A 23,620-nucleotide genomic window follows, 5' to 3' on the forward strand; every position below is an offset into this window, starting at 1 on the left:
GCTGGACCGGGATCTTGAAAAGTGCAGGTGGTTTAACGTCCAGTGTGATGAGTCTGTGAACGGCAACAGTTCAGCATAGCTTTTGGTTTCCACAAGAGAAGAATTCCTGACACATCTGCCCTAACAGACAACTACAAGAGGAGTTGAAATGTATAACACGGTGAAGGAGTTTTTGTGCAGAAAAAGGTACCATTAGAAAAGCCAGTAGCAGTGACTGCAGACAGGTTTCATCACTCACTGTAAAGCTGACCCAGACTTTCCAAAATGTCTGCATTACTGCTGCGTCATTCACCAGTAGGCCTTATGTGCAGAAGTGATTGGCTCTGGACACATAATGACTCCTATTGTGAAAATCATAAAAAAAACCTCAGCTGCAAAGCAAAACAGAACAGGATTTTTAAGGTGCTATTGGTGGAGATATCTGCTGAATATGGTGAATATGAATATGGTGAATCTGAACTTGTATTCTTGACTGACATTACTGGAAAACTAAACCACTTGATCTGCGAGCTGCAAGACAATGGCAAAACTATTTTTTTTTGACCAGCCTGCCTTAGCCAGTGTTTTTCTTGTGGGGATCTTTTCTGCCAGGGCTTGTCAGCTTGGTCAGTGGATGTTGCTGCAGTTGTCTCCCTTGCTGGGACAGCTGGAGTTAAACATAGCAGCTCACGGCTCTGAAGTGGACCCCGTTGCTGTCCCAGTCTGGATGGTGATGTTCCAATGTTCAGGCTGGCTCCTGGTATGAAGAGATTCCCAAGTACCATTTCCTAACCGCAGAGCCAAGGATGTGTTTACATGTTTAGGTCAAAAATGTGATGAACAGCTTCATGTTGTCTATTGATGTAAGTTTAAACCTAAACATGTTTCCCTGTTACTAATCCAGTTGATATGGTTCTCCATCTGTGTCTAGGTGATAGAAAAGCATTTTTTTATATTTAGAGCTCCAAGCAAACAAACAGTTGTCTATATAAGAGCTTTTACAATTGTGGACTTTTAGCAGGTCTCTGAATACATGTGACCAATGTATGGTGGATTTTCACAGACTTTGTGTAAAACTGAAGGTGACAGAGACTTTGGAGAAGTGGCTACATTGCTCTGGACTTCTTTGTTTCATCCACAGAAGAGTAAAATATGTGATTGATTTTGAAAAGCTGCTGAAAAATGTATCTTTTTAAAATTGCAATTTCTAATTTGGGTTTTACATTTTGTGTTCCATTTTTTGTGATTGTATTAGAAAGATTTGTTATTTATTTGGTGTTTAAAGGTGGTACATATTGTATATACACAATCTTCTTAGAGACATTTGCTATATCTTGTGTTTGTTGTCATTGTAGTTTAATTTTATTGGATGTATTGAAAGGAAATGAAAAGAAGTTGCAGCATTGATTAAAAAAGCATAAAAGAGACATTTACTGTCTGATGTTACATCTGTAGGAGTGTACTGAGGCTGGGTTTTGTTTTGGAGCACATTCATATATTTTGTTTGTAAAAAAAAAAAAAAAGATAAAATATAAAGTTAATTGTATTTTGGATGAATAAAAAAGCAATGATTAGTGCTACGGATGTATAAAAGACAAACAAAACAAAGGAAATTGCTGTATTTTAGTGTTGAACTAGGCTTTCTAACTGTTCTACTTTCTGTCTGCCACTCCTGGCTAATTTACATGTGAGCACACAGCCGGGGGTGGGGGCTAACTCCACTCCTGCAGCAGGGGAGACTGATGAAAAGCTTGAGGTTGTAAGATTGAATAAATAAAATCCTAGAGTTGACCAGTTCATTTTATAAATGTAAATATTTTTTATTTTGGTGCTGATAAACTAAACAGATGTTATAATAAAAATATTTGCTTGAGTCAAAATGTCCAAAAATTTGCTTTCAGCACAATAGGGTGATTAAGGTGGTTAAATGTTTCTCGTACGTATAGTGCTGCTTTTCAAACGTGGAGCTTTGTAAGACGCATCTAATTCTGAAATCTCAGCTTCCTGAGACAAACGGCTGATTTCCTATGAAGCTTGATTATATGATCATGCTTCATGATCATTTATGAACATATATAGCTCGTCCAAAATTGCCATATCCATGGGTTCAGAATGGAAGTTTCATCAAATCTATTTAATTTCAGTGAGATCAGACAAGGAATGTGAACGTGAGAGCAACATTTGTGCATGGCGAGATACCCAACTTCGCCGCTCTGTCACGACCACACCCCCGCGTTGAAAGATTTGTTTTTCATCAGAGTAAACTTCAATGGTTTTTCAACAGGTGGACGTCATTTTGAGGTGTGTCGGCTCATCCTACTTGGAGCAGTGATGCTCCAAGTAAAACATGTCATTTCCTGTTTCCAACAGGTGGCGCTACACCTGTTTCGGATTTTTCCACTGCAGATGTGTTCAAAGTCAGACTACAATCATGCACAACAAATTTGGATCAGATTAGATTATTTATGGCTGAGTAATGGCCATTTTTCTTTTCATGGCGTGATTTCGAAACGACCTCAAATTTTGACGCGCCGCCACGGTCACAAACAACCGTAAAAACTTAAAAGCTTCGCAATTTAAGATCGGACATGTGTTTAGTTTACAAAACCAAAGTTTGGAGTCATTGTTCAAAAATCTCTAGGAGGAGTTCGTTCTAGAACGAGGCCTGCAATGGACCAAAATAGAGCAAAACTGACATATTGACATCAATATAGCAGACTTCCTGTGCGACTGACAGCTTGGTCCCAAGAGACTTTTTTGTAGGTTTCCATCTGATGAACATGTCCTGTAAATATCAAGCTTGTATGTTAAAGAACATGGCGGGGCTCTCAAAAACAAACATGGTAGGTGGCGCTATTGAGCCGTTTTTTGTTCACCCATGCAAGTGCTGTGTATCTAAGTTGGAGATATGTAAGAGGCCTCTCATTCTGAAATCTCAGCCTGGTGATACAAACGGCTGATTTTTTATGAATTTTTAATTATCTGACTGCAACGCAATCAACCACTTCCTGTTTGGTGGTGGCTTGCGCAGGCACCGTCAGGTGTACACCCATGAAACTTTAGACGATGAGAGAAGACCCTTCTGAGTATCTCCTGCTGTAATTTTATGAATGTCGGACAAAGCACAGAGAAAAGATAGGTCAGAATGTGACATAAAATGTATTTGTCAATATCTAGGTGGCGCTATGGAGCTCGTCCAAGATTGTCATATCCATTGGTTCAGAATGGAAGCCTCATCACCTCTATTGAATTTCAGTGAGATTGGACAAGGAATGTGCACGTGAGAGCAACTTTTGTGTGCATGGCGAGACGCCCAACTTCGCCGCTCTGTCACGACCACACCCCCGCATTGAAAGTTATGGCTTTTTATCAGAGTAAACTTCAATGGCTTTTCAACAGGTGGACATCATTTTGAGGTGTGTCGGCTCATCCTACTTGGAGCAGTGATGCTCCAAGTAAAACATGTCATTTCCTTTTACCAGCAGGTGGCGCTACACCTATTCCAGATTCTTCCACTGCAGATGTGTTCAAAGTCAGACTACAATCATGCATATCAACTTTGGATCATATTGGATTTTGCATGGCTGAGTAATGGCCATTTTTCTTTTCATGGCGTGTTTTCAAAATGACCTCCATTTTCGACGCGCCGCCACGGTCACAAACATCCGTAAAAACTTAAAAGCTTCACAATTTAACATCGGACATGTGTCTAGTTTACAAAACCAAAGTTTGGAGTCATTATTCACAAATCTCTAGGAGGAGTTCGCTCTAGAGTGAGGCCTGCAAATGTCCAAAATGAAGCAAAAATGACATATTGACCTCAATATATCAGACTTCCTGTGCGAGTGACAGGTGGGTCCTTTCAGACTTTTTTGTAGGTCTCCATCTGAAGAACATGCCCTGTAAAAATCAAGCTTGTACGTTAAAGCGTATACGGGGCGTCGGGACAAAAGTCACTGTAGGTGGCGCTATCGAGCCGTTTTTCTGCGCCCATGCCAATCTCCTATAAAATACGAAATTTTTCGCGACTCCTGATGTGTGTGCCAAATTTGGTGAGTTTTGGGGTATGTTAAAGGCCTCAAAAAGGCGACTCTTCCGGTAGAATAATAATAATAATAATAATAATAATAATAATAAACATTCGAATTACAATAGGGTCCTTGCACTCCGTGCTCGGGCCCTAATAATAAACCTAACAGATACAATAGGGTCCTTGCACTCCGTGCTCGGGCCCTAATAAACCTAACAGATACAATAGGGTCCTTGCACTCCGTGCTCGGGCCCTAATAAACCTAACAGATACAATAGGGTCCTTGCACTCCGTGCTCGGGCCCTAATAAACATTCGAATTACAATAGGGTCCTTGCACTCCGTGCTCGGGCCCTAATAATAATAATAATAATTAAAGCTACAAGTAGCATTTAGCGGGCCCGAGCACGTGCGACCGCCTGGCACGAGCGACCGCCCCATGAGCAACGCCCTGCTCGAGCCATTCTCGTCGTTCTTTCTTGTCCATTCTGGAGCTTCAAGCTAATGTCAATAGGAAAGCAGCCTGTGGGGGGTGTGGGGGGGGGTACTGTAATCTGTTGCCTTAAGGGACAAAGACTTTTGCATATAGCATGAACGAGTGAGTGAATGAGCAACGCCCTGCTCGAGCCGTTTTGTGTCGTTCTTCCTTCTGCATTCTGGACCTGCAAGCCACATTTAACATGACAGCAGCCTGTCGGCGAAAGGTGTGTGTGTGTGTGTGGGGGGGGGGGGGGGGCTGTAATCTGTTTCCTTTAAGGACTGATATTTTTGCATATATTGTGAAAAAAAAATTCAAACGAAGCTTTGTTAAGTCCTGCTCATTTTCTCATCCAGAAGGCCTTTTCAGATTAAAAAGTTGTCAATCAAGCAATGATGATAATCACTAACACTGTACCTAAAGATGTGAAAAATAGAAGTGATCTAATTTCCACTACAATGTCTAGACAAGTGTCAGCTATGTTTGATAACTTGGCCGATCAGGTGGACCGGGATCTTGCAAAGCGCATGTGGTTTGGCATACAGTTTGAAGATTCTCTAGACAGCAGCAGTGCAGCGCAGCTGTGTGTTTGTTTGTTTTTTGTTTGTTTTTCTTTACTTCAAGAGAAGAACTCTTGACAGAACTGCCCTTACAAACAAATATAGGAGGAGTTGAAATGTATAACACGGTAAAGGAGTTTTTGTGCAGAAAAAGGTACCATTAGTAAAGCTGGGAGCCGTGACTGCAGACGGGACTCCTGCTATGATCAATAGACAAACAGGTTTCATCACTCACTGTAAAGCTGACCCAGACTTTCCAAAATGTCTGCATTACTGCTGCTTCATTCACCAGTAGGCCTTAAGTGTAAAAGTGATTGGCTCTGGACACTAAGTTGGAGATATGTAGGAGGCATCTCATTCTGAAATCTCAGCCTCGTGATACAAACGGCTGATTTTTTATGAATTTTTAATTATCTGACTGCAACACAATCAGCCACTTCCTGTTTGGCGGTGGCTTGCGCAGGCACCGTCAAATGTACACCCATGAAACTTTAAACGATGAGAGAACACCCTTGTGAGTATCTTCTGTTGTAATTTTATGAACATCGGACAAAGCACAGAAAAAATACAGGGCAGAATGTGCCCCATGCAATAACTAGGTGGCACTATAGAGCTCGTCCAAAGTTGTCATATCCATGGGTTCAGAATGGAAGCTTCATCATATCCATTGAATTTCAGTGGGATCGGACAAGGAATGTGCACGTGAGAGCAACATTTGAACATGGCGAGACGCCCAACTTCGCCGCTCTGTCACGACCACACCCCCGCATTGGAAGTTATGGTTTTTTATCAGAGTAAACTTGAATGGCTTTTCAACAGGTGGACGTCATTTTCAAGTGTGTCGGCTCATCCTACTTGGAGCAGTGATGCTCCAAGTAAAACATGTCATTTCCTCTTGCCAGCAGGTGGCGCTACACTTTTTTCCGGATTCTTTCACTGCAGATGTGTTCAAAGTCAGACTACAATCATGCACATCAATTTTGGATCAGATTAGATTATGCATGGCTGAGTAATGGCCATTTTTCTTTTCATGGCGTGTTTTCGAAACGACCTCCAATTCTGACGCGCCGCCACGGTCACAAACAATCGTAAAAACTTAAAAGCTTCGCAGTTTAACATCGAACATGTGTATAGTTTACAAAACCAAAGTTTGGAGTCATTATTCACAAATCTCTAGGAGGAGTTCGTTCTAGAAGGAGGCCTGCGAATGACCAAAATACAGCAAAAATGACATATTGACACCAATATAGCAGACTTCCTATGCAACTGACAGCTTGGTCCCAAAATACTTTTTTGTAGGTTTGCATCTGATGAACATGTCCTGTAAATATCAAGCTTGTATGTTAAAGAACATGGCGGGGCTCGCGAAAACAAACATTGTAGGTGGCGCTATTGAGCCGTTTTTGTGCACCCATGCGAGTGCTGTATATCGAAGTTGGAGATATGTATGGGGGAATCTCATTCTGAAATCTCAGCCTTTTTGATACAAATGGCTGATTTTTTATGAATTTTTAATTATCTGACTGCAACGCAATCAACCACTTCCTGTTTGGCGGTGGCTTGCGCAGGCACCGTCAGGTGTACACCCATGAAACTTTAAACGATGAGAGAAAACCCTTGTGAGTATCTCCTGTTGTAATTTTATGAACATTGGACAAAGCACAGAGAAAAGATAGGTCAGAATGTGACATAAAATGTATTTGTCAATATCTAGGTGACGCTATGGAGCTCGTCCAAGATTGTCATATACATGGGTTCAGAATGGAAGCCTCATCACCTCCATCGAATTTCAGTGATATTGGACAAGGAATGTGCACGTGAGAGCAACATTTGTGTGCATGGCGAGACGCCCAACTTTGCCGCTCTGTCACGACCACACCCCCGCGTTGAAAGATATGTTTTTAATCAGAGTAAACTTCAATGGTTTTTCAACAGGTGGACGTCATTTTGAGGTGTGTTTGCTCATCCTACTTGGAGCAGTGATGCTGCAAGTATAACATGTCATTTCCTCTTGCCAACAGGTGGCGCTACACCTGTTTCGGATTTTTCCACTGCAGATGTGTTCAGAGTCAGACTACAATCATGCACATTAATTTTGGATCAGATTAGATTATTTATGGCTGAGTAATGGCCATTTTTCTTTTCATGGCGTGATTTCGAAACGACCTCAAATTTTGACGCGCCGCCACGGTCACAAACAACCGTAAAAACTTAAAAGCTTCGCAATTTAAGATTGGACATGTGTTTAGTTTACAAAACCAAAGTTTGGAGTCATTGTTCAAAAATCTCTAGGAGGAGTTCGTTCTAGAACGAGACCTGCAAATGACCAAAATTCAGCAAAAATGACATATTGACATCAATATAGCAGACTTCTTGTGCAACTGACAGCTTGGTACCAAGAGACTTTTTTGTAGCTTTTCATCTGATGAACATGTCCTGTAAAAATCAAGCTTGTATGTTAAAGAACATGGTGGGGCTCTCAAAAACAAACATGGTAGGTGGCGCTATTGAGCCGTTTTTGTTCACCCATGCAAGTGCTGTATATATAAGTTGGAGATATGTATGGAGGCATCTCATTCTGAAATATCAGCCTCGTGATACAAACGGCTGATTTTTTATGAATTTTTAATTATCTGACTGCAACGCAATCAACCACTTCCTGTTTGGTGGTGGCTTGCGCAGGCACCGTCAGGTGTACACCCATGAAACTTTAGACGATGAGAGAAGACCCTTATGAGTATCTCCTGTTGTAATTTTATGAACGTCGGACAAAGGACAGAGAAAAGATAGGTCAGAATGTGACATAAAATGTATTTGTCAATATCTAGGTGGCGCTGTGGAGCTCGTCCAAGATTGTCATATCCATTGGTTCAGAATGGAAGCCTCATTACCTCAATTGAATTTCAGTGAGATTGGACAAGGAATGTGCACGTGAGAGCAACTTTTGTGTGCACGGCGAGACGCCCAACTTCGCCGCTCTGTCACGACCACACCCCCGCATTGAAAGTTATGGCTTTTTATCAGAGTAAACTTCAATGGCTTTTCAACAGGTGGACATCATTTTGAGGTGTGTCGGCTCATCCTACTCGGAGCAGTGATGCTCCAAGTAAAACATGTCATTTCCTCTTGCCAGCAGGTGGCGCTACACTTTTTCCAGATTCTTCCACTGCAGATGTGTTCAAAGTCAGACTACAATCATGCACATAAATTTTGGATCAGATTGGATTTTGCATGGCTGAGTAATGGCCATTTTTCTTTTCATGGCGTGTTTTCAAAATGACCTCCAAGTTCGACGCGCCGCCACGGTCACAAACATCCGTAATACCTTTAAAGCTTCGCAATTTAACATCGGACATGTGTTTAGTTTACAAAACCAAAGTTTGGAGTCATTATTCATAAATCTCTAGGAGGAGTTCGTTCTAGAAGGAGGCCTACAAATGTCCAAAATAGAGCAAAAATGACATATTGACACCAATATAGCAGACTTCCTGTGCGACTGACAGCTTGGTACCAAGAGACTTTTTTGTAGGTTTCCGTCTGATGAACATGTCCTGAAAAAATCAAGCTTGTATGTCAAAGCATATGCGGGGGCTCGGGACAAATGTCACTGTAGGTGGCGCTGTCGAGCCGTTTTTGTGCGCCCATGCCAATCTCCTGTAAAATACGAAATTTTTCGCGACTCCTGATGTGTGTGCCAAATTTGGTGAGTTTTGGGGTATGTTAAAGGCCTCAAAAAGGCGACTCTTCCGTCGGAAGAAAAAGAATAATAATAATTAAAGCTACAAGTAGCATTTAGCGGGCCCGAGCACGTGCGACCGCACGGCACGAGCGACCGCCCAGTGAGCAACGCCCTGCTCGAGCCATTCTCGTCGTTTTTTCTTGTCCATTCTGGAGCTCCAAGCTATTGTTAATACGACAGCAGCCTGGGGGGGGGGGGGGGGGGGGGGGGGGGCTGTAATCTGTTGCCTTAAGGGACAAAGACTTTTGCATATAGCATGAAAAAAATTCAAGCAATGATGATAATTGCTATCACTGTCCCTAAGGATGAGAACAATAGAACTCATTCAATTTCCACTACAATGTCTAGATGAGTGTCAGCTATGTCTGATAACTTGGCCAATTAGCTGGACCGGGATCTTGCAAAGTGCAGGTGGTTAACGTCCAGTGTGATGAGTCTGTGGACGGCAACAGTACAGCATAGCTTTTGGTTTCCACAAGAGAAGAACTCCTGACACATCTGCCCTAACAGACAACTACAAGAGGAGTTGAAATGTATAACACGGTGAAGGAGTTTTTGTGCAGAAAAAGGTACAATTAGAAAAGCTGGTAGCAGTGACTGCAGATGGGACTCCTGCTATGATCAATAGACAAACAGGTTTCATCACTCACTGTAAAGCTGACCCAGACTTTCCAAAATGTCTGCATTACTGCTGCGTCATTCACCAGCAGGCCTTATGTGCAGAAGTGATTGGCTCTGGACATATAATGACTCTTATTCTGAAAATCGTAAACAACCTCAGCTGCAAAGCAAAACAGCACAGGATTTTTAAGGTGCTATTGGAGGAGATGTCTGTTGAATATGGTGAATATGAACATTGTAAATCTGAACTGGCATTCTTGACTGACATTACTGGAAAACTAAACCACTTGATCTGCGAGCTGCAAGACAATGGCAAAACTATTTTTTTTTTGACCAGCCTGCCTTAGCCAGTGTTTTTCTTGTGGGGATCTTTTCTGCCAGGGCTTGTCAGCTTGGTCAGTGGATGTTGCTGCAGTTGTCTCCCTTGCTGGGACAGCTGGAGTTAAACACAGCAGCTCACGGCTCTGAAGTGGACCCCGTTGCTGTCCCAGTCTGGATGGGCACTGTGGCGATGTTCCAATGGCCAGGCTGGCTCCTGGTATAAAGAGATTCCCAAATACCATTTCCTAACCGCAGAGCCAAGGATGTGTTTACATGTTTAGGTCAAAAATGTGATGGACAGCTTCATGTTGTCTATTGATGTAAGTTTAAACCTAAACATGCCACCCTGTTATTAATCCAGTTGATATGGTTCTCCATCTGTGTCTAGGTGATAGAAAAGCATTTTTTTTATATTTAGAGCTCTAAGCAAACAAACAGTTGTCTATATAAAAGAGCTTTTACAATTGTGCACTTTTAGCAGGTCGCTGAGTTCATGTGACCAATGTATGGTGGATTTTCACAGACCTTGTTTAAAACTGAAGGTGAGAGAGACTTAGAGAAATGGCTTCATTGTTCTGGAGTTCTTTGTTTCATCCACAGAAGAGTAGAATTGGTGATTGATTTTGAAAAGCTGCTGAAAAAAGTATCTTTTTCAAATTGCAATTTCTAACTTGGGTTTTACATTTTGTGTTCCATTTTTTGTGCTTTAATTGGGAAGCATTTGTTATTTGTTTGGTGTTTTTAAGGTTCTGCAAATATACACATCATTTTTTAGAGACATTTGTTATCAGTTGTCTTTGTTGATTTGTAGTTTAATTTCATTGGATGTATAGATGTCGTGTGGGGGGGAGGCTCGAGAGGAGGTAGGACCCAGGCGCAGAGACGGGAGGCAAACGGGTTCAGGGCAAGTGGGTTTATTTAACTAACAAAAAGCGCTGCAGAGCAGGATGACAAAACTAAAAACAAAAACTTACTGTGGCATGGCAAGGGACATGGACGCCAGACAAGAAGACGTGATCAACATGAGCAGAAGTTAATGGACCAGCACAGGAGGAAGGCAGAGACAAGACTTATATACAGACAGGGCAGACAAGACACAGGTGAACACGATTAGGGCAGATGGGGACCAAAGGAAGTAAAACTCAAGAAACATGACAAGACAGGAAACCTTTCAAAATAAAACAGGAAACAGAACCAAACAAGACAGAACAAGAACTAAAGCGAAAAAAAAAGACAACAAACTGAAACCATGACAATAGAAAGGAAAAGAAGTTCAAACATTGATTATAAAAAAGGATATAAGAGATAAAAAAAAAAAGAAAAAGGAAAAGAAAAAAGATAAAATATTGATTTAATTGCATTTTGAATGAATAAAAAACAATGATTAATAGAATCAGAATCAGAATCAGGAATCAGAAAAAGTTTTATTGCCAGGTTCAGTAGAGCGCACTTTACAAAACGAGGAATTTGACTTGGTGTATAGTGCAATTAAGAATAAGTTAAAAATTAAGTTAACAACAACAACAACACACTATATACAGTAGAGTAAGGTGAATTAAAGTGGGAGCACAGATGGGCTGGGATGGTGGGGCCTGTAAGTGGCACCGACAGTCCTTTGGTGGGCGGGGGGGGAGGGGGGGTCACCTGGGGGAGTTGGGGTTCTGTTCAGCAGGCTGGCTGCAGTGGGGAAGAAGCTGTTCTTGTGGCGCGAGGTCCTGGTCCTGATGGACCGGAGTCTCTTGCCAGAAGGGAGGGGCCGAAAGAGATTATGTCCTGGATGAGAGGGGTTGGCTACAATCCTGGCTGCCCGCCTCCAGGTCCTGGAGATGTGCAGCTCCTGGAGAGACGGGAGGTGGCAGCCGATCACCTTCTCTGCTGAGTGGATGACGCGTTGCAGCTTGGCCTTGTCTCTGGCCGTGGCCGCAGCGAACCAGACTGTGATGGAGGACGTGAGGGTGGATTCGATGATGGCGGTGTAAAAGTCTACCAGCATCTTTTCAGGGAGGTGAAACTTCTTCAGCTGCCTCAGGAAGTACATCCTCTGCTGGACCTTCTTAGTGATGGAGCTGATGTTCTGCTCCCACTTGAGGTCCTGGTTGATGATGGTTCCCAGGAAGCAGAAGGACTCCACAGAGGTCACCGGGGAGTCAAAGAGGATGACAGGGGGGAGGGGGGCTGGGGCCTTCCTGAAGTCCACTGTCATCTCCACTGTCTTCAGAGCATTAAGCTCCAGGTTGTTAGCGCTCCACTATGACACCAGCCTGGCTATTTAACTCCTGTAGGCCGACTCATCTCCGTCAGTGATATTTGAAAGATAAGTTATGCAAAAAAATAGGTGTTTGCAGTTTTGCCTAAAAAGACGTTTTCGGACCTTTTTGGATCAAATGTTGTCTAAAAGTTCACCTGTAACTTCAATCATTCTGAATTTTTTTAGGAAAACTAAACCACTTCAACTGTGATCTGCAAGGCAATGGTAAAACTATATTTTTTATGGAACAGCCTGCAGTGTTTCTTGTGGGGATCTTTTCTGCCAGGGCTTGCCGGCTTGGTCGGTGGTTGTTGCTGTTACCAATCCAGTTGATATGGTTCTCCATCTGTGTCTAAGTGATAAAATCAGAATCAGAATCGTTTATTGTCATTGTACATGGGGATACAATGAAATTGCAGCAGCCTTGGAGTGAAGGAGTTACATAAAATAAAAATAAAAATAGAATAGAAAAAGAAATACTGTATTTACAACTCTTAACAAAAAATGAACAATATGGACAGAAACTGTTAAATATTAAATATTTGTGAATAAAATAGAATGGAATTACATGAGTTGCTGTGAGCACAGCTTAATAAATATCAAGTTATTGCACAGTGACCCGGTTAGACAGTCAGGATATTGCACGCATTGTAGTAAAATTAGAGTGAGGTGTGGTTGGTGGACGTAAGTGCATTCCGTATGATAATTGCCTGTGGAAAAAAGCTGTTTCTTAGTCTGTTTGTCCTGGTTCAGATGGACCTGTACCTCCTTCCAGAGGGCAGCAGTTCAAACAGAGGGAAAGCAGAATGGGTGGAGTTAGTGGTGATGCTAGTCACTCTGCTGAGGCAGCGAGACTGGTAAATGTCCTTCAGTGAGGGGAGGGGGCAGCCGATGATCCTCTGCGCTGTCTTTACCATTCTCTGGAGACTCTGCCGTTCTGCTTCAGTGCAGTGGGAAAACCACACTGTGATGCCATAGGACAGAATGCTCTCAATGGTTGAGCGGTAGAACGTTACCAGCAGCTCCTGGCTGATGTCGTTCCTCCTAAGTTTTCTCAGGAAGTGCAGGCGTTGCTGGGCCTTCCTGATGACAGTCATGGTGTTGTTAGACCATGTGAGGTCAGCAGAGATGGTGGTGCCCAGGAGGGTGAAGCTGTGGACCCTCTCCACACAGTTTCCATCGATGTAGAGTGGGGGTGGATCTGTTCTGTTTTTTCTGAAGTCCAGGATGATCTCCTTGGTCTTGGTGGTGTTCAGGATGAGGTTATTAGCCTGACACCACCTTGAGAGTTTCAGGACTTCGTCTCTGTAGGCCGTCTCGTCGTCCCCAGAGATCAGCCCCACCACAGTAGTGTCGTCTGCAAACTTCACCACGGTGTTGCTGGTGTGGGCTGGTCTGCAGTCTGCTGTGTACAGTGTGTACAGCAGAGGACTCAGCACACATCCCTGTGTGGAGCCTGTGCTCAGCGTCCGGGTGGAGGAGAGGTGGGGGTCAAGTTTGACTGTCTGTGGTCTGTTTGTCAGGAAGTCCTTGATCCACGAGCAGGTGAGTGGGTGGAGTCCTAGTTCAGACAGTTTGTTGACCAGAATGTCAGGAATGATTGTGTTAAAGGCTGAGCTATAGTCCACAAAGAGCATCCTGGCGTAGGTGTCTCTGTGTTCCAGGTGGCTCAGCGCAGTGTGGAGGGTGATGGAAATGGCATCATCCGTTGATCTGTTTGCTTTGTAAGCAAACTGGTGGGGGACGAAGATTGGAGGGAGGGAGTCTTTGATGTGTCCCAGGAGCAGCCGCTCCAGACACTTTGTGATGACAGCAGTGAGTGCAACTGGGCGGAAGTCCGTGAGGAAGGCTGTGGATGAGGACTTTTTGGGTATCGGGATGATAGTGGATGACTTCTGGCAAGCAGGGATGAAAGCCTGAGCTAGCGACAGGTTGAAGATTTTTGTGAAGACCTGGGAGAGTTGATCGGCGCAGGCCCGCAGAACCTTTCCGGGAACTCCATCAGGTCCCGCCGCTTTCCTGGGGTTTACCCTGCTGAACATCCGTGCCATCCGTGCCACGTCCATAAAGGCATTGTTTTTATATTTAGAGCTCTAAGCAACCAAACAGTTGTCTATATAAAAGAGCTTTTACAATTGTGCACTTTTAGCAGGCTGAAAAAATTATCTTTTTAAAATTGCCATTTCAAATTTGGGTTTTAAATTTTGTGTTCCATTTTTCTGTGCTTGTATTGGAAGGATTTGTTATTATTTTGTTTAAAAGTGCTACATATTGTATATACACATAATTTATTTAGAGAAATTTGCTATACGTTGTGTTTTTTGGTTTTGTAGTTTAATTTCATTGGATTTATATTAAGGAAAAGAAGTTGCAGCATTGATTAAAAAAGGATAAAAGAGACATTTACTGTCTAAGTCTTATGTTACATCTGTAGAACTGTACTGAGAGTTGGGTTTTGTTTTGGAGCACATTCATATGTTTTGTTTGTAAAAAAAAAAAAGATAAAATATTAAGTTAATTGCATTTTACATGACTAGAAAAGCAATGATTATTCATAAAAATCTATGAAAGACATACAAAACAAATGAAAAAGCAGTCTGCCCTCCCTCTTGTGTCTAAACTATTGTCACCTCACTTCTGGGTTAGTTAGCATATAAACAGGCAGCTGGTGTGTGTGTGTGTGTGGGGGGGGGGGGGGGGGGGAATTTGACTCCAGCAACAGAGCAGGCTGAGGAACAAGCTGCAGCATGAGGAAAAGACTGAAGCATGTAAGAGGAAATGACATCCTACAGTTGACCAGTTCATTTTATATCTGTAAAGAATATTCAATAAGCATTTAGACATGTTCAGCTATATGCGTGTGAAACTTGGTGTGGATATTTGAAGCATAAGTAATTTTAAAACACACTTGTTTGGAATCCAGACGGAAAAAGCACAGGTTTTGGGATGAATCAGGATTTTTTTAAAATCATCTGTTTCACCTGGACTTCTGAAAAAAATATGGAAGGCAGCAAACACAGATCCCTACATTTAAAAAAATAAATGGTGTTGATATATGATGATTAAGTTATGAAAAAAAATAGGTGTTTGTAGTTTTGCCTAAAAAGACGTTTTCGGACCTTTTTGGATGAAATGTTGAATAAAAGTTCACCTGTAACTTCAATAATTCTGAATTTTTTTAGGAAGCAGTAGCACATAAATGCCTATGAAAGTTGAATTCTTGGTGCTGATAACCGAAACAGAATTTATGCTAAAAATCTTTGTTCAGTCCAAAATTTCATTAAAAAAATCAAGTGATGAAGTTTCTCGTAGACCCTATAGTGTTACATATCAAAGCTGGAGGTTATTAAAGGCATCTAATTCTGAAATCTCAGCTTCCTGAGACAAACGGCTGATTTATAATAAATTTCTATTATTTGGGTGCACATAATCGACCACTTCCTGTTACGCAGGCACCGTCAGGTGTACACCCATGAAACTTTACATGATGAGAGAGGACCCTTCTGAGTATCTCCAGTTTTAATTTCATGCACATCGGACAAAGCAAAGAGAAAATACAGGGCAGAATGTGCCCAATGCAATAACTAGGTGGCGCTATAGAGCTCGTCCAAGATGGTCATATCCATGGGTTCAGAATAGAAGCTTCATCATATCCATTGAATTTCAGTGAGATTGGACAAGGAATGTGCACGTGAGAGCAACTTTTGTGTGCATGGCGAGATGCCCAACTTTGCCGCTCTGTCACGACCACACCCCCGCATTGAAAGTTATGGTTTTTTGTCAGAGTAAACTTCAATGGCTTTTCAACAGGTGGATGTCATTTTCAGGTGTGTTGGCTCATCCTACTCGGAGTAGTGATGCTCCAAGTAAAACATGTCATTTCCTCTTGCCAGCAGGTGGCGCTACACTTTTTCCAGATTTTTTCACTGCAGATGTGTTCAGAGTCAGACTACAATCATGCACATCAATTTTGGATCAGATTGGATTATGCATGGCTGAGTAATGGCCATTTTTCTTTTCATGGCGTGTTTTCGAAACGACCTCCAATTTTGACGCGCCGCCATGGTCACAAACATCCATAAAAACTTAAAAGCTTTGCAATTTAACATCGGACATGTGTCTAGTTTACAAAACCAAAGTTTGGAGTCATTACTCTCAAATCTCTAGGAGGAGTTCGTTCTAGAGCGAGGCCTGCGAATGACCAAAATACAGCAAAAATGACATATTGTCATCAAAATATCAGACTTCCTGTGCGACTGACAGCTTGGTCCCAAGAGACTTTTTTGTAGGTTTCTATCCGATGAACATGCCCTGTTAAAATCAGGTTTGTACTATAAAGCATATGGAGGTGCTCGCGAAAACAAATTTTGCAGGTGGCGCTATCGAGCCATTTTTGTTTACCTATGCCGTTCTCCTATAAAATATGAAATTTTCCGCGACTCCTGATGTGTATACAAAATTTGGTGAGTTTTGGGGTATGTTAAAGGCCTCAAAAAGGCGACTCTTCCGTCGGAAGAAAAAGAATAATAATAATAATAATAATAACTCTAACAGATACAATAGGGTCCTTGCACTCCGTGCTCGGGCCCTAATAATAATAATAATAATAAACATTCGAATTACAATAGGGTCCTTGCACTCCGTGCTCGGGCCCTAATAAACCTAACAGATACAATAGGGTCCTTGCACTCCGTGCTCGGGCCCTAATTAAAGCTACAAGTAGCATTTAACGGGCCCGAGCACGTGCGACCGCCTGGCATGGGCGACCGCCCCAAGAGCAACGCCCTGCTCGAACTGTTTGGCTTCATTCTTCCTTCTGGTTTCTGGAGCTGCAAGCTACATTTAACATGATAGCAGCATGTCAGTGGGGGGGGGGGGGCTGGGGCTGTAATCTGTTGGCTTTAAGGACAGACACTTTTGCATATAGCATGAAAAAAATCTTCAACCGAAGCCTTGATTAGAAAGGCATTTTCAGATTAAGAAGGTGTCAATCAAGCAATGATGATAATTACTGACACTGTACCTAAGGATGAGAAAAATGGAACTGATCTAATTTTCACTACAATGTCTAGACAAGTGTCAGCTATGTCTGATAACTTGGCCGATCAGGTGGACCGGGATCTTGCAAAGTGCAGGTGGTTTAATGTCCAGTGTGATGAGTCTGTGGACAGCAGCAGTACATAGCTTTTGGTTTCCACAAGAGAAGAACTCTTGACACAACTGCCCTACGGACAACTACAAGAGGAGTTGAAATGTATAACATGGTGAAGGAGTTTTTGTTCAGAGAAAGGTACCATTAGTAAAGCTGGTAGCAGTGACTGCAGACGAGGCTCCTACTATGATCAATAGACAAACAGGTTTCATCACTCACTGTAAAGCTGACCCAGACTTTCCAAAATGTCTGCATTACTGCTGCTTCATTCACAAGCAGGCCTTATGTGCAGAAGTGATTGGCTCTGGACATATAATGACTCTTATTCTGAAAATCGTAAACAACCTCAGCTGCAAAGCAAAACAGCACAGGATTTTTAAGGTGCTATTGGAGGAGATGTCTGTTGAATTTGGTGAATATGAACATTGTGAATCTGAACTTGCATTCTTGACTGACATTACTGGAAAACTAAACCACTTGATCTGCGAGCTGCAAGGCAATGACAAAACTATATATTTTTTATGGAACAGCCTGCCCGAACCAGTGTTTCTTGTGGGGATCTTTTCTGCCAGGGCTTGTCGGCTTGGTCGGTGGTTGTAGCTGCAGTTGTCGCCCTTGCTGGGACAGCTGGGGTTTAACTTTGCAGCCTCCCGGCTGTGAAGTGGACCCCGTTGCTGTCCCAGTCTGGGTGGGTGCTGTGGCGATGTTCCTATAGCCAAGCTGGCTCCTGGAATGAAGAGATTCCCAAAAACCATTTCCTAGCTGCAGAGCCAAGCATATGTTTACATGTTTAGGTCAATAATGTGATGAACAGCTTCATGTTGTCTTGTGATTTAAGTTTTTAACCTAAGTAAGCCTAAAACTGCCACCTGTTACTAATCCAGTTTATATGGTTCTTCATTTGTGTCTAAGTGATATAAAAACATTGTTTTTATATTTAAAGCCCTAAGCAACAAAACAGTTGTCTATACAAAAGACCTTTTTACAATTGTGCACTTTTAACAGGACTCTGAGTACATGTGACCAATGTATGGTGGATGTTCACAGACTTTGTTTATAACTGAAGGTGACAAAGACTTTGGAGAAGGGGCTACATTGTTCTGGACTTCTTTGTTTCACCCACAGAAAAGTTAAATTGGTGATTTTTTTTTAAAGCTGCTGAAAAAATTATCTTTTTAAAATTGCAATTTCTAATTTGGGTTTTACATTTTGTGTTCCATTTTTTGTGATTTTATTAGAAAGATTTGTTATTTTCTTTGGTGTTTAAAGGTGGTAAATATTGTATATACACAATCTTCTTAGAGACATTTGCTATATGTTGTCTTTGTTATCACTGTAGTTTAATTTCTTTGGATGTATAGAAAAGAAAAGAAGTTGCAGCATTGATTAAAAAAGCATAAAAGAGACATTTACTGTCTGATGTTACATCTGTACATCTGAGTGTACTGAGGCTGGGTTTTGTTTTGGAGCACATTCATATGTGTCGTTTGTAAAAAAAAAAAAAAAACAAGATAAAATATAAAGTTAATTGTATTTTGGATGAATAAAAAAGCAATGATTAGTGCTAAAGATGTATAAAAGCCAAACAAATCAAAGGAAAAGGCTGTCTTTCAGTGTTGAACTAGGCTTTCTGACTGCTTTCTGACTGCTTTCTTGTCTGCCACTCCTGGCTAATTTACATGTGAGCACACAGCCTGGGGGCTAACTCCACTCCTACAGCAGGGGAGACTGAGGAAAGGCTGGAGGATGTAAGATTAAAATAAATCCTAGAGTTGACCAGTTCATTTTGTATATGTAAATATTTTTTATTTTGGTGCTGATAACCTAAACAGAAGCTATGATAAAAATATTTGCTTGAGTCAAAATTTCCAAAAATTTGATTTCAGCACAATAGGGTGATTAAGGTGGTTAAATGTTTCTCGTACGTATAGTGCTGCTTTTCAAACGTGGAGCTTTGTAAGACACATCTAATTCTGAAATCTCAGCTGATTTCCTATCAAGCTTGATTATATGACTGCAACACAATCGACCACTTCCTGTTTGGCGGTGGCGTACGAAGGCATCGTCAGATGTGCAGCCATGAAACTTTAGATGATGAGAGAGGACCATTCTGAGTATCTCCAGTTTTAATTTCATGCACATCAGACAAAGCACAGAGAAAATAAAGGGCAGAACGTGCCCTATGCAATAACTAGGTGGCGCTATGGAGATCGTCCAAAGTTGTCATATCCATCGGTTCAGAATGGAAGTTTCATCATATCTATTGAATTTCAGTGAGATCGGACAAGGAATGTGCACGAGAGAGCAACATTTGTGTGCATGGCGAGATGCCCAACTTTGCCGCTCTGTCACGACCACACCCCCGCGTTGAAAGTTATGGTTTTTTGTCAGAGTAAACTTCAATGGCTTTTCAACAGGTGGACGTCATTTTGAGGTGTGTTTGCTCATCCTACTTGGAGCAGTGATGCTCCAAGTAAAACATGTCATTTCCTGTAGCCAGCAGGTGGTGCTACACCTGTTCCGGATTCTTCCACTGCAGATGTGTTTAGAGTCAGACTACAATCATGCATATCAATTTTGGATCAAATTGGATTATGCATGGCTGAGTAATGGCCATTTTTCTTTTCATGGCGTGTTTTCGAAACGACCTCAAAATGTGACTCGCCGCCACGGTCACAAACAACTGTAAAAACTTAAAAGCTTCGCAATTTAAGATCGGACATGTGTTTAGTTTACAAAGCCAAAGTTTGGAGTCATTATTCACAAATCTCTAGGAGGAGTTCGTTCTAGAACGAGGCCTGCAAATGACCAAAATACACCAAAAATGACATATTGACATCAATATAGCAGACTTCCTGTGCGTCTGACAGCTTGGTACCAAGAGAATTTTTTGTAGGTTTTCATCTGATGAACATGTCCTGTAAAGATCAAGCTTGTATGTTAAAGAACATGGCGGGGCTCGCAAAAACAAACATTGTAGGTGGCGCTATTGAGCCGTTTTTGTGCACCCATGCGAGTGCTGTATATCTAAGTTGGATCTATCTAAGAGGCATCTCATTCTGAAATCTCAGCCTCGTGATACAAACGGCTGATTTTCTATGAATTTTTAATTATCTGACTGCAACGCAATCAACCACTTCCTGTTTGGCGGTGGCTTGCGCAGTTACCGTCAGGTGTACACCCATGAAACTTTAAACGATGAGAGAAAACCCTTGTGAGTATCTCCTGTTGTAATTTTATGAACGTCGGACAAAGCACAGAGAAAAGATAGGTCAGAATGTGACATAAAATGTATTTGTCAATATCTAGGTGGCGCTATGGAGCTCGTTCAAGATTGACATATCCATTGCTTCAGAATGGAAGCCTCATCACCTCCATCGAATTTCAGTGAGATTGGACAAGTAATGTGCACATGAGAGCAACATTTGTCTGCATGGCGAGACGCCCAACTTTGCCGCTCTGTCACGACCACACCCCTGCGTTGAAAGATATGTTTTATATCAGAGTAAACTTCAATGGTTTTTCAACAGGTGGACGTCATTTTGAGGTGTGTCGGCTCATCCTACTTGGAGCAGTGATGCTCCAAGTAAAACATTTCATTTCCTGTTGCCAACAGGTGGCGCTACACCTGTTTCGGATTTTTCGACTGCAGATGTGTTCAAAGTCAGACTACAATCATGCACAACAAATTTGGATCAGATTAGATTATTGATGGCTGAGTAATGGCCATTTTTCTTTTCATGGCGTGATTTCGAAACGACCTCAAATTTTGACGCGCCGCCACGGTCACAAACAACCGTAAAAACTTAAAAGCTTCGCAATTTAATATTGGACATGTGTTTAGTTTACAAAACCAAAGTTTGGAGTCATTGTTCAAAAATCTCTAGGAGGAGTTCGTTCTAGAACGAGGCCTGCAAATGACCAAAATACAGCAAAAATGACATATTGACATCAATATAGCAGACTTCCTGTGCAACTGACAGCTTGGTACCAACAGACTTTTTTGTAGGTCTCCATCTGATGAACATGTCCTGTAAAAATCAAGCCTGTATGTTAAAGGACATGGCGGGGCTCTCAAAAACAAACATGGTAGGTGGCGCTATTGAGCCGTTTTTGTTCACCCATGCAAGTGCTGTATATCTAAGTTGGAAATATTTATGAGGCATCTCATTCTGAAATCTCAGCCTCGTGATACAAACGGCTGATTTATTATGAATTTTTAATTATCTGACTGCAACGCAATCAACCACTTCCTGTTTGGTGGTGGCTTGCGCAGGCACCGTCAGGTGTACACCCATGAAACTATAGACGATGAGAGAAGACCCTTATGAGTATCTCCTGCTGTAATTTTATGAATGTCGGACAAAGCACAGAGAAAAGATAGGTCAGAATGTGACATAAAATGTATTTGCCAATATCTAGGTGGCGCTATGGAGTTCGTCCAAGATTGTCATATCCATTGGTTCAGAATGGAAGCCTCATCACCTCCATCGAATTTCAGTGAGATTGGACAAGTAATGTGCACGTTAGAGCAACTTTTGTGTGCACGGCGAGACGCCCAACTTCGCCGCTCTGTTACGACCACACCCCCGCATTGAAAGTTATGGCTTTTTATCAGAGTAAACTTCAATGGCTTTTCAACAGGTGGACATCATTTTGAGGTGTGTCGGCTCATCCTACTTGGAGCAGTGATGCTCCAAGTCAAACATGTCATTTCCTGTTGCCAGCAGGTGGCGCTACACCTATTCCAGATTCTTCCACTGCAGATGTGTTCAAAGTCAGACTACAATCATGCATATCAACTTTGGATCATATTGGATTTTGCATGGCTGAGTAATGGCCATTTTTCTTTTCATGGCCTGTTTTCAAAATGACCTCCATTTTCGACGCGCCGCCACGATCACAAACATCCGTAAAAACTTAAAAGCTTCACAATTTAACATCGGACATGTGTTTAGTTTACAAAACCAAAGTTTGGAGTCATTACTCCAAAATCTCTAGGAGGAGTTCGTTCTAGAGCGAGGCCTGCAAATGTCCAAAATGAAGCAAAAATGACATATTGACACCAATATAGCAGACTTCCTGTGCGAGTGACAGGTGGGTCCTTTCAGACTTTTTTGTAGGTCTCCATCTGAAGAACATGCCCTGTAAAAATCAAGCTTGTACGTTAAAGCGTATGCGGGGCGTCGGGACAAAAGTCACTGTAGGTGGCGCTATCGAGCCGTTTTTGTGCGCCCATGCCAATCTCCTATAAAATACGAAATTTTTCGCGACTCCTGATGTGTGTGCCAAATTTGGTGAGTTTTGGGGTATGTTAAAGGCCTCAAAAAGGCGACTCTTCCGGTAGAATAATAATAATAATAATAATTAAAGCTACAAGTAGCATTTAGCGGGCCCGAGCACGTGCGACCGCATGGCACGAGCGACCGCCCCGTGAGCAACGCCCTGCTCGAGCCATTCTCGTCGTTTTTTCTTGTCCATAAAGGCATTGTTTTTATATTTAGAGCTCTAAGCAACCAAACAGTTGTCTATATAAAAGAGCTTTTACAATTGTGCACTTTTAGCAGGCTGAAAAAATTATCTTTTTAAAATTGCCATTTCAAATTTGGGTTTTAAATTTTGTGTTCCATTTTTCTGTGCTTGTATTGGAAGGATTTGTTATTATTTTGTTTAAAAGTGCTACATATTGTATATACACATAATTTATTTAGAGAAATTTGCTATACGTTGTGTTTTTTGGTTTTGTAGTTTAATTTCATTGGATTTATATTAAGGAAAAGAAGTTGCAGCATTGATTAAAAAAGGATAAAAGAGACATTTACTGTCTAAGTCTTATGTTACATCTGTAGAACTGTACTGAGAGTTGGGTTTTGTTTTGGAGCACATTCATATGTTTTGTTTGTAAAAAAAAAAAAGATAAAATATTAAGTTAATTGCATTTTACATGACTAGAAAAGCAATGATTATTCATAAAAATCTATGAAAGACATACAAAACAAATGAAAAAGCAGTCTGCCCTCCCTCTTGTGTCTAAACTATTGTCACCTCACTTCTGGGTTAGTTAGCATATAAACAGGCAGCTGGTGTGTGTGTGTGTGGGGGGGGGGGGGAATTTGACTCCAGCAACAGAGCAGGCTGAGGAACAAGCTGCAGCATGAGGAAAAGACTGAAGCATGTAAGAGGAAATGACATCCTACAGTTGACCAGTTCATTTTATATCTGTAAAGAATATTCAATAAGCATTTAGACATGTTCAGCTATATGCGTGTGAAACTTGGTGTGGATATTTGAAGCATAAGTAATTTTAAAACACACTTGTTTGGAATCCAGACGGAAAAAGCACAGGTTTTGGGATGAATCAGGATTTTTTTTAAATCATCTGTTTCACCTGGACTTCTGAAAAAAATATGGAAGGCAGCAAACACAGATCCCTACATTTAAAAAAATAAATGGTGTTGATATATGATGATTAAGTTATGAAAAAAAATAGGTG

The sequence above is a fragment of the Oryzias latipes genome, chromosome 9 (assembly GCF_053564925.1).
Source record: "Oryzias latipes strain Hd-rR chromosome 9, Olatipes_Hd-rR_3.1".
Taxonomy (NCBI): Eukaryota; Metazoa; Chordata; class Actinopteri; order Beloniformes; family Adrianichthyidae; genus Oryzias; species Oryzias latipes.